Source organism: Jaculus jaculus, chromosome 9 (genome assembly GCF_020740685.1).
Source record: "Jaculus jaculus isolate mJacJac1 chromosome 9, mJacJac1.mat.Y.cur, whole genome shotgun sequence".
NCBI lineage: Eukaryota > Metazoa > Chordata > Mammalia > Rodentia > Dipodidae > Jaculus > Jaculus jaculus.
In genome coordinates, this window is record NC_059110.1 from 24,274,663 (window position 1) to 24,290,432 (window position 15,770).

A 15,770-nucleotide genomic window follows, 5' to 3' on the forward strand; every position below is an offset into this window, starting at 1 on the left:
GGTGAGAGATTAAACCTAAATAAATTACAGGAAAAAATAAAATAAGAACAAATAAATAAAATAAAAAGGCTCATCAAAGGGGCTAGGGAGTACATTTTCACATACTGTTCACTCCTTTCCATCACACAAAGTACAAGAGAAGTGGATGCTCAAATTATCTAAAAGTCCAGCTCAAGGCCTCCTGTGAACCTGACAAGACTGGGCTCCATACATCCAGGTTCCAGGACTTCCCTTGCAGATTTTTGGCAGCACTAGGATAATATATCCTAAATGTAGGTTACTTTCATTAACTCACATTTGGGTCACAGTTGCCTTTTGTTATTGCTGATGCACACTTGACCTGCTTTATCAAACCTACATTCAAATTCTTACATGATAGAAGCACAGTCTGTGAAGACACTTATTCATATCTGTTACAGTATGAAAACACAAGATTACAACATAGCTTGTCCAATTGTTAACACCAGGTCAAATGGCAACAAAATAATATATTGACACTATTTTGTGTGTTATAGCCATTTCACTTATGCTATTTCAGTGATTCTACGTTTAAGAAAAAGCCTTCAGTCACAAACAAAACAGGGAATTGAGAATTAATTGCCCATAGTAATTTTAAAAAATGAATTGAAAAGAAGTGAAATAACATTAAAAGGTCAATCATTTAAATAAAATTCCAACTACATAGGGGTCACAACTTAGTCACAGTTAGATCTCACCTATATGAATGCTAATGGAAGTCTGATCTGTCTCATAGAATTAAAATGCAACAGATCATTGCCATGACCTCTGAAATCTTCCAACTCCCCACTTCCGATTACCCTTAAGCAAGGCCTACCATTACTGAATCACCACATACTCAGCATCTTTGCTAGTTCCCAACTTGATATAGAGCCAGTCGCACGGCTTGTGTTTTGTCAGGTAAATGGTATCGTGAATTCTGTTTTATGGCAGAGGGTAGGAAAATCTAGAATAGTGCCTCTTAGAGTACTTACTCCAAAGTGTTAGGTAAATCAATATATTCATAGAAAGAATATGTGCTGTAAGGTATAATTTCTCTAGTCTTCCACAATGTTTGTTAAATTGCTTTATAGATAGCTCATTATTGCACAATCAATTCATTCTGATTGAATATGTTCATAAAATATATTTAAATGTAAAAATGTTGGCGGATTAGGCTTAATCCTCTATCATTAAATCTTATCTTTAATTGCCTCGTGCTATGAAATTGCAGCCTACAAAAATGTTTCTTTTCTGAAAATTGTATCTCCTTTGAAATTTAATATTTTTAGCTTAAATGTGTAAGTTCAGTTCCACAGGGATTACTTGACTATTCAGATCTGTAAAATACATATATTGACAGACTTAATGCTGAAAAGAAATGATTTCTGTTTTAAGCTTATCCAGTCATATTTTATGCTTAATAATTTCAATTTATCCATATGCACATCATTGAGCATATTTTCCTGGTGGTTGTTACTGTTTTTCAAAATGTATAAGTCTAAGACTTATAAGTCTTTCATAACTAGATCTACATCAGGAGACTCCTTACTCACATGTGGTCACTCGAGGACCTTAGCTAGATCTACATTGGGAGAACCAGTCACTATTCATGGACTTTCTTTTCAGCTCCAATGTATTATTAGACCTTGCAAGGTAAAGGTCAGTCTGACTTTCCCTCCTCTTTCCCCTGTGATTTCATTTTCAATATCACAATACTCAATTATAATTAGATTGCTTTTATTAGCTTTTTTTAGGGACATTGGGTTTGATTGTACAGGAATTTTATATTTCCTTCTGGCATTATTTTGGCTTATTTTTATTTATTTGAGATGGACAGGCAGACAGAGAAAGATGGAGAGAGAGAGAGAGAGAGAATGGGCACACCAGGGCCTCTAGCTACTGCAAACAAACTCCAGACACATGCGCCCCTTTGTGCATCTGGCTTACGTGGGTCCTGGGGTCTTGAACTGGGGTCCTTAGGCTTCACAGGCAAGCGCTTAACTGCTAAACCATCTCTCCAGCCCATTCTTCTGACATTTTTAACTTTATGAGGATGATTTTCATTCTGTCTTATACTTCCATCTTTACTTTTCTCATCTGTGTATATTGTTGTTTTGTTAACTCATTGTGTTTATATCTGTTAATACTACCTGAGATATGAAAAACTTACATGAGCTTCGATTTTTCTTCAAATATTGACTGATCTCTGTAATTATTATTCATTGTGGCTGATATATTTCATGTCAACAAAATTTCCTGCGTATTATTGTGAATAGGCCTGAATCCATTTTATTTTATTTTATTTTATTGCTTATTGCAAAAAGGAGAAAGAGGGAAAGATAAGGGAGAGAGAGAATGAGAGATAGAGAGAGAGCTCTTTCCACTGCAAACAATTTCAGATGCATGTATCACTTTGGGCATCTGGTTTTATGTGGGTACTGGATAATTGAACATGTGTAATTGAACAGGTTTTGCAAGTAAGCACATTTTATTACTGAGCCAACCCTCCAGCTATATCAGTCTTCAGTTGACCATGTATTCTCTGTCTTCTTTCAGCATTCCTAGTTACTTCCTTTCTAAGCGAAGGCTATGATGGATCCTGGTCAGATAGGAACAGTATTCTTCCTCGCTCTTTTTTTTTTTTTCCCTTTGCATCTAGTTATTTTGAAAAGTTTCTTTCTCTGGACATGGGGGTGAGGACTCATAAGCTAAATTTGCATTTTTGTAGTGGATAGACATGAGAGAAAGCTCAGGTTTGCTAAGATGGAAAGATTCTGAGCCAGAGGAAAAATAAGGTAGAGTGAATCTGATACACTTTGTCTTCTCCATGGGGGACAAATTCTGCTTCGTGTCACATGGAGATCCAGGAGTAGGTCACTGTATATACCACAGAAAGTATTCTCATGGGATCTAAAGGCACTGGAAAATTTTCACTCTATTCAGGCAAGGGCCCTCAAAGTCTTTTGTTTGGGGTGAAAATGTGCTACCTCAGCTCTCCTCATTGTTTCTTTTGAGCAGTTTGGTTGGAATTTAGGAGAAATCACGTCAGGCTGTCTGACACATACCAGTTTAAAAAAATTGAGCTTTGAGTATTGCTATTTAAACCTTAAGCCTCATAAAAATGAAAGTTTTAGTTAGAAGGTTAAGCACAGTAAGTGCAAATGATAATATAAAAATATTTAGTAGGATTTCTCTCAAAAATCACAGGAGTGTAACATGGCAAAACCTTTGTACTATTCGATCTAGTTGTCTGTTTAACTTAGATCAGCTTTTCAAGTGGAACGGATAAGCACATCATTGTCCTCATCCTCTCCACAATCTTTAATGGGAAAGAATGAGAGGCTGCTGAGGGAATACATTGACGCCTCCTTACAATAGGGTTATTACCTGTACATGGAACCCTTTGTCACTTTGCATCTTTAGATTTGAACAATAGCGCACAGCATATGCTGTTACGTTCATTTCTATTTAACAATTTTTTTTTTAATAAGCAGTATCCCCCTCTTCCGCAAGATTTCCCTGAGCCATGTTGGGTTCATTTTTGGTCTGCTTCAGTGCTGAGGTGTTGGGGGCCTCTGAGGCTCTGGATCTCTGATTTGGTAGGAGTTGATTTTTCTCTGAATTGATCTCCTTCCCCTTTGTGCTGGTATCCAGTTCACAGGAAAACATCACCCTTGCTTATTTCGCCAGTTGTCCTTAGTTTCATTTGGGCCCCTTCTGAGGTATGTTGGGGCAGCTCTCTTCTTAGGATCTGCATCTATCTGGAAAAGAGAAGCAGATTCTCCAACGGAGAGTGAGTTAGCACCCAGAAAATTGAGATAACACTTACTTTTTTGATAGACAGTTTGATAGGTGTAGGCCCTCTTATACCCCGTGATTGATGGTAGCTTGATATTGTAGAGTGGGCTTGTGTTTGGGTATGGTTCTGACTTGTTTCCCAGCTCCAGCTAAGGGTCTAGTACCACTGAGTGGATCAGTTAGCCAAATCAAGAGCAATTGATTCCTCACCATGGCTGTGTACCACTATTGCACTTGTTGTTGCTACTTAGGTTAAACAATGTGTTGCTTGGACAGATCTTGGTCACTTCCCCCAGTCGCCTATGTAGCACCTTCTGGCACTAGACACGCTGACTGTCTGGGGACTGACTCTCTCCTGGCTTCCAGCCATGTCATTCCATTTTACGTGTCAGCTGCGTATGGAGTCTTCAGCAATAGGGTCTTACCACTGGCCTTTGGTGGGTCATCAATTACTCTGACAGAAGTCTGTCATTGTTTTGGGAAACCTTGTAGGTTTCTTTGATCAAAAGCTCATTGTGGATTGTAGGCCCAAGCTGGAAGTGGGGGTTACAGGTCAGTGTGCACTAAGAAATTGAGGAAAAAGATAACTAATATACAAGAGTTAGAGAGAAGAGAGATAGAGGGGAGAGGGGGGAGAGGGAGGGAGGGAAGATGTAGGAGATTTAGGTCAGTCTTGATCCTACCCTCTCCAGTGTCTTGTTAGCACTTATTTGGCTAAGACAAATTTGTGATTACTCTGCTGAGAAATACAAAAACAAATCAACGAGGCTGAATCCCTAGCAAATGCCTCGGCCTTTCAAAACCAATCCTACTAGAAAATGCTGCTGTCCCATATCCAGATATGTTAATATACACAAATGAAATTATTGGCCAGCTTTTCAAAGCTAAAAATACCAAACGAAAGTAGCACAAAACATATCATAATTCTTTCAAAGTAAGGAGAAGCAACAAATAAATTTTGTTATATTAAATTTTATTGTCTCAATTGGTATGTAAATGATCAAAATTTTAACTAGTAACTTGACCACGTGAAAAGGAGACATGTGCATTAAATAATAGCAGATAATAAAAATAAAGTTGCCAGGTGTTATCCTGTGCTCCTTTAATCCCATCACTTGGGAGGCAGGAGTAGACAGATCTCCATGAAAGTTTAAGGCCACCCTGAGTGAGACTACTTAGTGAATTTCAGGTCATCCTGGACTACAGTGAGACACTACATCAAAAATAAAATAAAATAAAATAAAATAAAATAAAATAAAATAAAATAGATGTTTTGATTTATGAATGCAAAAGTGTCATTGTATTGAACTATTTAAGCTATTTCTTTTTGTTGTTGTTGTTTATTTATTTATTTATTTGAAAGTGACAGAGAAAAAGGCAGAGAGAGAGAGAATGGGCACACCAGGGCCTCCAGTCACTGTAAACGAACTCCAGACACATGCACCCCCTTGTGCATCTGGCTAACATGGGTCCTGGGGAATCGAGCCTCAAACTGGGGTCCTTGGGCTTCACAGGCAAACACTTAACCGCTAAGCCATCTCTCCAGTCCTAATCTATTTCTTTTTTTTTTTTTAATTTTTATTTATTTATTTGAGAGCAACAGACACAGAGAGAAAGACAGACAGAGGAAGAGAGAGAGAATGGGCGCGCCAGGGCTTCCAGCCTCTGCAAACGAACTCCAGACGCATGCGCCCCCTTGTGCATCTGGCTAACGTGGGACCTGGGGAACCGAGCCTCGAACCAGGGTCCTTAGGCTTCACAGGCAAGCGCTTAACTGCTAAGCCATCTCTCCAGCCCCCAAACACAGTTTTCTAAACGCTTTATGTAGATTGCACATTGATTCCTCTCCCCACCCTCACCCCAGGAAAATCTAGAGTGCTAAACAAACTTCTGACAGGTGATTCAACAGAGGGTTAGAGTAATAAGCAACTAAGGCCTTCTCTCCAGCCCCTAATCTATTTCTTTAAGTGAAGAAACCATGGTGGATATTATGCATGAGGAATTCAAAATAGTCATTTTTATTCAAGCACCTCTTTAATAGGAATGACAGTTTTACAGAACAATAAATAAAACTTAATTAGGCATCATGCTAACTTTTCCTTTCATTATAAAAGTCTTTGATGCCCCTCAAAGGGAGGAGTTATGTCTCAAGGAAGTAAGTGACTAATGACAGAAGTTCCATATGCTACTATCATTATTTTATTTATGTTTTCACTAGCTAACCACTTTCTGCCTCACTTCTTGTGTCACCATACGTCTACAGCATCATCACCAAGCTCTCCCCAATAATCTCTGACTATCAAGATTTTGTGCCTGTTTCTCATTCAAAATTTGTTTTATTTGATCATATGCAAAAAATAATTGTGTTATATAGTATAACTGATGTGTGATTTCCCAGCTGTCATGATAATAATTTAAATATTTTAAACCGTTAAAGACAATAAGAGCTGTAGCCACTAAAATTATGTTCACAGTTGATATGACTATATTCTTTAACAATATATTGGGCTGTCTTTGTAACTTCAATACTGTCAGATTCCTGAATATCTTTAAAAGCAATTAAACATTAAGATTTTCATGCATATGTGAGACAAAAAAAATATTCAGAAAACATATGTTTTTGGCCTACTGATGTAATTTAAATATGTCTTAGTGAAAATCAAAGATTTAAATTTTCATGTAGGGACACTGAGTTTGAAGCAGATAATATCTATTTTGCCTTTTATTTGGGCGGTGGAGAGGGTGGCAGGATGAGGCTTCTTAGGTCTAACATTGTTAAGCTACAAAATAGCTCCATAAAAGATACCCATATTTTGATATCTTGAAACTGTATCCTACACTAGAGAAAAGAAAGTCACGAAGTGAAACATTGCAAAGTAAGGAGATTATCCTGGATAGCCACTTGCATTATTATTACTACCACGAGACAGAAGGTAGACATTGTATGGGACTCTGTATAAACTATCTATTGTATATCTATGTACCTACATGCTCATCTATCTATCCACCTACATATCATCTAAAGACTCAGAGTAAGACACTAAAGAAGAGAGAGGTTGATTGCTTGATTGACTGATTGATCAGTTGATGGACTGATTAAGGACATAGTTCACATGGTAGTAGAAGATAAGAATTTCAAAGTATATAGACTAAAGGGGAGAAATACTAGAAAATGGAGCTGAAAAATAGACATGATGGTGAATCTGGAAGAAGGAAGCCCTGTAGATATACTAAGTTATGCTCAGATTTATATATTCTAAAAATATTAATATAAAGTCTTGGGCTCAGATTGCATGATCAATCCTCAATTAAAAAAAAAAAAAAAACAGTTTTAACCAACCAGCAGACATGAGCTCAATCCTAGGACCTCAAAAAGTCTCATAATGCAGTTATATATGAAGTAATAACGAACACTGTATCATTGTAGCTGTTTTTCTGATGGCCCCTTTGTGTGAAAAATCTGTGAGGCTGGGCTGGAGAGATGGCTTAGCGGTTAAGCGCTTGCCTGTGAAGCCTAAGGATCCCAGTTCGAGGCTCGGTTCCCCAGGTCCCACGTTAGGCTGATGCGCAAGGGGGCGCACGCGTCTGGAGTTCGTTTGCAGAGGCTGGAAGCCCTGGCGCGCCCATTCTCTCTCTCCCTCTATCTGTCTTTCTCTCTGTGTCTGTCGTTCTCAAATAAATAAATAAATAAATAAATAAATTTAAAAAAAAATCTGTGAGGCTGCAGAAAGCATATTCTCCTTTTGGCATATGCTATGATGGCAACAGAGCTTTCCCCTTCATTAACGAAGGCTTCACATTTTCAACAGGCCTTGCTTTTCTCATAATACAATTTCCACTGTGATTATGTCCACCCTCCATGATGTCCCTTGTGGGCTTTCCTAGAGGATGCTATTTTTAAAAGACCCTTTAAAGGAGATCTGGTCCATCGTGATTTGGGAGGGAAAATTGCCTGCTGAGCCCACTGCTAAGCCCATCAATGAGCCACCTACAACAAAAATACTTATAAAAACTCCTTTAAAACAGATTGACAACACAGAACCAGTATGTTTTTACCACTCTTTGGAATAGCTAGTGCTTTTTTATTTTTTATTTATTTATTTATTTTTGCTTTGTTTTGCTTAGTAAATTCATTTCTGGTTAAACTCTTTTGTGCCTGACAATTGAAGTCTTTCCTTCAAAAAGAACAGAGAAAACTCCATGACAGGAATGGCATTAAGAAGACATGAAAGATGCCATGTTAATTTTGAAAATTCCAAGTCTACCCATATAGCAATGATACACTGCAGTAAAGAGTACCTTGACAGAGAAAAGCAAATAAGTTTAGCCCAATAAAAGAGAGTGCCCAGGAAAGATCAGAGGTGAAACTAAGCATGCACCAATGGACCCCACTAACATCTAAGCAAGACATGCATATAAATAGCAATATCCATGAAAAATCTATTGTGGTTGTGGTACCCATGTTTAATGGTATGAATCTCTGTGACATACACAGGAAAGAGAGGGATTTAAAGTGTTTTTTGGAAGTATAAGGAGTAATGCCAGGTCCCACAAAAAGAAGAATGAAGAAAGAAAAGACAAAATCATTAAAGTATGTTGGATGCTTTGAGTATCATAAGCAGGAAACATGTTAGTAAACATTACTCAACTTAAAACAAATATGTGTTACCCTTCATGGAGATGAAAGATATTTTCCAGGGCTAGTCACTGGATTTGAAACATTTGGCACTGATCTGGGACTTCCCATTTCTAGAACTGTGTAGAAAAATATTTACTTTCTTATTTTTTAGCTATCAGGTGTGTTATAATTTGTTGAAGTTGCAACAGTTTCATGCACCACTTATCCTTTTCTTATTGAATATTATGTAATCAGCATACTTAAATCAGGATACTATAATAGCAGAATATCAATTAGCTGTGGAAATAAATGTTAGGGCATAATGATTCATGCTAATTAAAATTTGTATTGCTAGGCAGGAAATTAGTAGGAGAAAAAAAGTGCACATATAAAATATATTTTAATTTTGAGTAATTTTCATTGATTTTTCCATTCAATAACTAGCAAGATATTTAAATGAATTGATCTATTTTTCTCCATTCATATAAGCCTATTTTCCAAGGACATGTTTAATTTGAAATCCAATTACTGAATTCTTTCCTTGGTATAATTTCATGGATTTTTACCTTGATAAATTTTAAGGCTATGAAACTAAGTAGCAGTGTATCTCATTTGCAATTATTTATGAATTATAAATATATTAAAAATAATGCAAGACTTATAAAATGTCAAAATACTTTTTGAAACGATAGATATCATTCAAACTGAATTGCTTTGAAATACAGGACATTTACATGAATTTTCAGAGAGTCAAGTCATATTTGCTAGTGACATTACATAAATATATGTTTATGGACTATATCATAAAATTGAACATTTAGATTATGTGAAGGACTTATTTGGAAACTATGTTAAAGTGATTCAATGTCATAGGAAATTAAACCAGTTTGTTGATTATGTCTTTAATTTAGCAGTTATTCCTATTTCTCTGTAATAACAAAAATAATCAAAAGTTGAATTCTAAAAACAATTAGAATGTTTCTCACTAACGTCAAGAGATAAGATCTCAAAATTCACATAGTTTCCTGAGACTACAGGTCGTACCTGTGTGCGGAAGGTCCACAACATAGTACACCATGTCTGATAACCCAAATGGCTTCTAATAACCAGCATGGGGCTGCTACACAGTTAATAACAATTCTGGGACAGGTGAGGACTGTGTGTTAGGTGAAGTAACTATACTCCATCTTGTACACAGAAAACAGTACTGAAGTAGGAACTCAACTGCCTATTTCTAAGATTTTTCATTTAATCCTTTCAGACCACAATCAGCCACAGGTTACTGAACCATGGGTAGAAAAATGATGGCTAATAGGTACAATACTGTATTCAAAATAGCACCAAACCTATTAAGAACTTCATGTGAATTGACAGTAACTTTTATGTTTTTAAAGTTTTATTTTTCTCTATGTGTACATGTGTGTTCATGTGCATGTATGTTTGCTGGAACATGTGTGCATGCATGTATGTGTGCATGCTAGGGCTTCTTGCTTCTGTTTCATGCAATAGATGCTTGGGCCATTCCTTTTTTTATAAATCAAAATACCTTTATTAAGATCTGGCCAAACTTCAGCTATTACAATTACTATAGGTGCTTTGTTGAAAGAAGTTTGCAATATTTATCAGTTTTCTTACACATTTACACAAATATCAGAAAATTTAAATACTCGTATCTTACTGTTTTAATTTTTCCTCTTGTATCAGGGATGCATACATGTCAGAAGTTATTTAAACAGAAACTGGACATAAACACTTGATGCAATGATATCATGATCTGGCACAGCTGAGGTGATCTGCTTCATGTTCCATTTTCTGAATAAGTGCTATTTTATCACAGCCCTTGCAATGCTAATAAACACAATGGCTGATTACTGCATAAAATTTCTCCAGTTGAAATATATTATATTTCTGACTTTTGTTAACAACAGTCTTCAAAAGAGCATTTAAAAGCTCACGGTTCACCGCCAGTGATGGCAAGGGCTAAGAGAGAATTGCCAAAGCCTTCTTGACATTGACGAGCTGCTGTCGCTCTACCTGGGAGCGTCTAGCTCAAGTCATTCACAGCATACATATTCCTTGTGCTTCCCTATCACCAGGCATGTCCATGGCTTGAGAGCTGGACGTGTTTTCGCTGCAATGCTCTGTTTTTTGGTTCCGTGCTTTCTATGGATTTCCCCAGTTCTTCAAGTTCATTCTCAATGATGGAATGAATTATTTCCCAAGTCTATTTTGCTTTCAGAGGCACTTGGCTGCTTCTCACTGTCCTCCACTGGAGACTGCCCCATGTTTCCAGGTGCGTGATGGTCTAGGCCTGCAGCCTGCACCCCCTCCACATCACTCTTGGTCTGCCCTTCCTGAGCATTCTGGCTCTCATCTTTTCCCTGTGAAATTCTTTGCTTTGGACCCTATGTTCCATTTTGATTTTTTATGAATTTTTCACTTCAATGAGCAGGTGTGCTGCAAACCACAGGAGCACTGGATGCCTTTTGCTGTTCACTCTGCTCTTGATCTAACTTATTATTTTATTTTTTTTAATCTCCACCAAGAGTCAGATTTTTCTTTGGGGGAGCTACATCTTTTCTTTCTAGATTCTTGAATTTCTTCACACAGCTTCTCAAAATATTCATCAAATCCTTCTTTAATTATTGCATAAGCAGTATACCTTAAAGCACAGGCTCCATGTCTAATAAGGCGATCTCTGGGGTCTGGATCTGGATTGTATTCTAAAGCATTGGTACAGATTAGATCAATATCCCTCAAATAGTCTTTCGCAGTCAGATACTTGTGTAAGTCAATTTTACTGATCACATACGAAAGGTCCATTGGTTGCTTTATTACAGTGGCATAATCAGGAGCTATATCAGGGTCAAGAGGCGTAGTAACGACTAGGAATCTTTTATCAACAGCAAGCGTATGTGTGACAGTTCTAAGGAAGATCCACAGTTCACGAAACGTGTCTTCTTCTTGTTCTTCTAGCTGTTTTACTTCTGCTGTCAGTGGCCTTAGCTCCGGTGATGGTGCAATTGGGAGTACCTCCAAAGCTTGCAAAACTGCTTTCTTTTTTGATACAGGAGGCTTGTCAGCTTGTTTTAGAATTAAATCTTCAAAAAATTAAATCTTCAAAACAACCCGGACATTAAAAATCTCTCCATAATCATGGGTAAACAATTCTTGCACCTCTTCTGACAGTGCAAAATAGGGTTTGTCTGAAGTTGCAAGTAGTAAAACTGGGGCAAATGAAGGAATGTTCTGTAATAATTTGATAAGTGTGGCTTTCAGTGTTGGTCCACCTGTTTGCCACTATAAGTGGATATATGGAACATAGACTATACTAAAGGCTGTTCTCTTTGCTTCACGAATCGTCTGAGCACATGTTCCTTCAGAGGATTCAGCACTGACTCTAAAAAGAGCAGGAATGTCCAATGTATACACAGTAAATTTTTTCAATGCATGGATGTCAGCTGGTGTGCCAAGTGAGAGGTCTGTCCAAATCCTGTTTCTCCCACTATACATATTCTTGGTTGAAAAGACATAGGTTGGTAACAGACATTTCTATTCAGATGCAGAAATTTTTCTCTTGTCTTGTTCAAAGATTTTGGAGAAGGTTCATTTTCACACACTGATGGTGCATCAACATCACTGAATGCCACGTCACTTCCCAGAAGAGAACAAGAAACATCTGAGTCTAAAGCTTTGTTTGATCCATTTTCTGCATGTGGAAGTACCTTCTTTAACAAGGCTTCAAAGATCAAGTGAATGGTACTTTGAAGAAGAGGTTTCAGGATGGGAGACAGTGCCTGCCCAGGCGATGCCACAGCTCTCTGGGAGGCAGCTATCATCTGCATAGCTACTTCAAAAACCTTAGCTGAGATCTTAACTGAAGAGAGATCCAACTGTAGCTTCTCACTAGTGGTGTAGGTCTGTGGGTAACATGGACCCTGTGCACATAAAGCACCTTTGGCACCCACTGACTTGATATCTGCTCCACAGTACCCAACACAGTTTTCGGCTATTCTAGAAATAAAAATATGGTATGCTTCACGAATTTGCATGTCATCCTTGCACAGGGGCCATGCTAATCTTCTCTGCAACATCCCAGTTTGAGTGCATGTGCTGCCGAAGTGAGCACAGACCCATTCCTTTTGATCTGGCTTACATGAGAATCTTGGGAAGTGAACCCATGTAAGCAGATTTTGCAAGCAAGTTTCTTTCATTGGAAGCCACCATGGACTTCGTTAATTCTAAGCCCTGATAAAAATGTTGGAATGGGACACACAGAGAGAATTTCCTGGAACAGCAAAGAACAGGAGAGTGAAAATCCAGAGTGAGAAATCCTGCCTCAAAAGAGGAGGACAGGTGCCGGGCATCGTGGCACACGCCTTTAATCCCAGCTCTCGGGAGGCAGAGGTAGGAAGATCCCCGAGAGTTCGAGGCCACCCTGAGACTACATAGTGAATTCCAGATCAGCCTGAGCCAGACTGGGACCCGACCTCAAAACAAGCAAACAAACAAACAAAAAACAGAGGAGGACAGGGAGGACTCGTGAGAACGTTGTTCTTTGCCCTCTACATGTGTCTACACATGTGCCTGCACTCACATGCTTGAAGACATTTGGACACCCAAGTACGCAAGCAAGTAAAAAGTAATATAAAATATTAAAACATTTAAACTTTCTGAATCAAGCATATGAAGTCAAGTCAGTTTTACAATTTCATTCTTCTTTACCATTGAGCAGAAGTCCACCATGTAAAGGTACCACAACTTCATTCTCCACTCTGTCAGATGTGTATCTGGCAAAGATTTTCTCTCATTCTGTAGGTTGTCTCTTAGCTCTAATCACAGTGACCTTTGCTGTTGGAAGAAAAGAAAAAAAAGAAAAAAAACTTTGTAATTTCATGAGATCCCAGGGATTTTACTTCCTGAGCAACTGGGGTTATATACAGAAAGTCATTGCCCATGCCAATATGTTGGAGGGTTTCCCCTATTTTTTCCTCTAGCACTTTCAAAGTTTCTGGTCTGATATTAAGGTCTCTGATCAACTTGGACTTGATTACTTTGCATGGAGAGAGACAAGGATCAATTTTCATCCTTAAACATTTGTATACCCAGTTTTCCCAGCACCACTTATTGAAGATGCAGTCTTTTCTCCAATGATTTTTTTTCTTTCTTTGGCTTTTTTTTTTTTTTTTTTTTTTTTGCCAAAAATCAGATGGCTATAGCTGCCTGAATTAAACTCTAGGTCTTCTGTTCCATTGATCTACATGTCTGTCTTTGGGCCAGTACAATGCTGTATTTGTTACTATGGCTTTGTATAGCTAAAAATTGGGTATGTTGATAACACCAGCATTATTTTTGTTGCTCAAAAGTTGTTTGGCTATTTGAGGTTTTTTTTTTTTTTTTTTTTTTTTTGTACTTCCAGATGAATTTCTGGACATTTTTTCCTATTCCCATGAAGAGTGCCATTAAAATTTCAAGGGGAACTGTGTTAAATGTATAGATTGCTTTTGTTAAGATTGACAGTTCAAAATATTTATTCTTCTAATTCATGAACATGGGACGTCTTTCCATTTCCTAGTGTCTTCTGCAATTTCTCACTTAAGTGTTGTAAATTTTCACTGTAGAGATCCTTCACTTCCTTGGTTAGGTTTATTCCAAGGTATTTTATGTATTTATTTATTTTTGAGGAAATTGTGAATGGGAGATATTCCCTGATTTCATCCTCCATATGGTTCTTGTTAGTATGTAAGAAATCTTCTTATTTCTGTACTTTTTTTTTTCTTTTGTACCCTGCTACATTGCTGAAAGTGTTTATCAAATATAACAGCTTGCTGGTAGTCTTTAGAGTACTTAATGTATAGAATCATAACATCTGCAAATAAAGATAATTTGATCTCTTCTTTTCCAACTTGTATCTCTTTTATGAGTGTCTCTTGGCTTATTGCTATAGCTCAGACTGCCATTACTATATTAAATAAAAGTGGGGATAGTGGACATCCTTCTCTTGTCCTTGAATTTAGTGGAAAAGCTTCAAGTTTTTCCCCATTTAGTATTACCTTGGCTGTAGGTTTGTCATAAATGACTTTAATTATGTTGAGATATATTCCTTCAATTCCCAGTTTCTATAGGACTTTTACCATGAAGGGATGTTGAATTTTATCAAATGCTTTTTCTGCATCTATTGAGAGGATCATGTGATTTTGTCCTTCAGCCCATTTATATAGTGTATTACATTTACCGGTTTGCATATGTTGAACCATGCCTGAATTTCTAGGATAATGCCTACTTAGGGTGAATGATCTTTTTTACATATTCTTGTCTGCTTGACAATATTTTGTTCATAATTTTTTCATACATGTTTGTGAAGAGAGATTGATCTGTAAATTTCTTTTATTGTCCTATCTTTGTCTGGTTTTGGTAATAAGGTGATGCTGGCTTCATAGAAGGAGTTCATTAGTATTACTTTCTTTTTTTATTTTATAGAAAAGTTTGAGAAGTATCAGTGTTAGTTCATCCATGAAGGTCTGATAAAATTCACCAGCGAATCCATCTGGGCCTGGACATTTTACATCTGGGAGATGTTTTTTTGTACATGTCTAGATCTCTGAACTTGTTATAAGTTTATTTAAATAGTTTATCTCATCTTGATTTAATTTTGGTAGGTCATATAAATCTAGGAAATCACTCATTTCTTTCAGATGTTCAAACTTAGTAGAGTCAATGTTCTTAAAGTATGTCCTTATGATTTTCTGAATTTCTTTGTTATCTGTTGTAACTGTGACTTTTTCACCTCTAATTTTATTCAATTGTGTCTCTTCTCTCTTTCTTTTGGTCAGGTTTGCTAAGGGCTTATCAATCTTGTTTACCCTTTCTAAAAAAACAACTCTTTGTTTCATTTATTATTTTTTGTGGGGGCAGTGTTTCTATTTTATTAATTTCTGCCTTAATCTTTATTATTTCTTCCCATCTATTGATTTTTAGTTTGCCTTGTTCTTTTTCCAAGATTTTAAGTTGAAGCACTAAGTTGTTTACTTTGTGACCTTTTACTTTCTTGGTATGGGCACTTAAAACTATAAATTTTCTTCTTAGGACTGCCTTCATTGTGTTCCAATAGTTTTGGTATGTTGCATTCTTATTATCATTGGATTGTATGAATTTTTGATTTCCTGTTTGATTTCTTCAATGACCTAATTGTCATTAAGTAGTGTACTGTTTAGCCTCTATGATTTTTTATATGCTCTGTAGCTTTTTCTTGTTGCTGATGTGTTATTTAATCCCATTATGATTATGATCTGATAGAGTACAATAAATTCTTTCAATTTTCTTTTATTTGTTAAGATTTGCTTTGTGTCTGAAT

The 15,770-nt window shown here is 36.9% G+C and overlaps 1 non-coding gene and 1 pseudogene across 1 annotated transcript; both read right to left on the reverse strand.

The window, feature by feature from the left end:
• Nucleotides 1-10,183: 10,183 nt before the first annotated feature.
• On the reverse strand, nt 10,184-12,438 carry LOC101613398 (annotated as a pseudogene).
• LOC123463741 lies at nt 12,439-12,545 on the reverse strand. Its single transcript, XR_006639128.1, has one exon. It is a non-coding gene; the product is annotated as a U6 spliceosomal RNA (small nuclear RNA).
• Nucleotides 12,546-15,770: the final 3,225 nt, after the last annotated feature.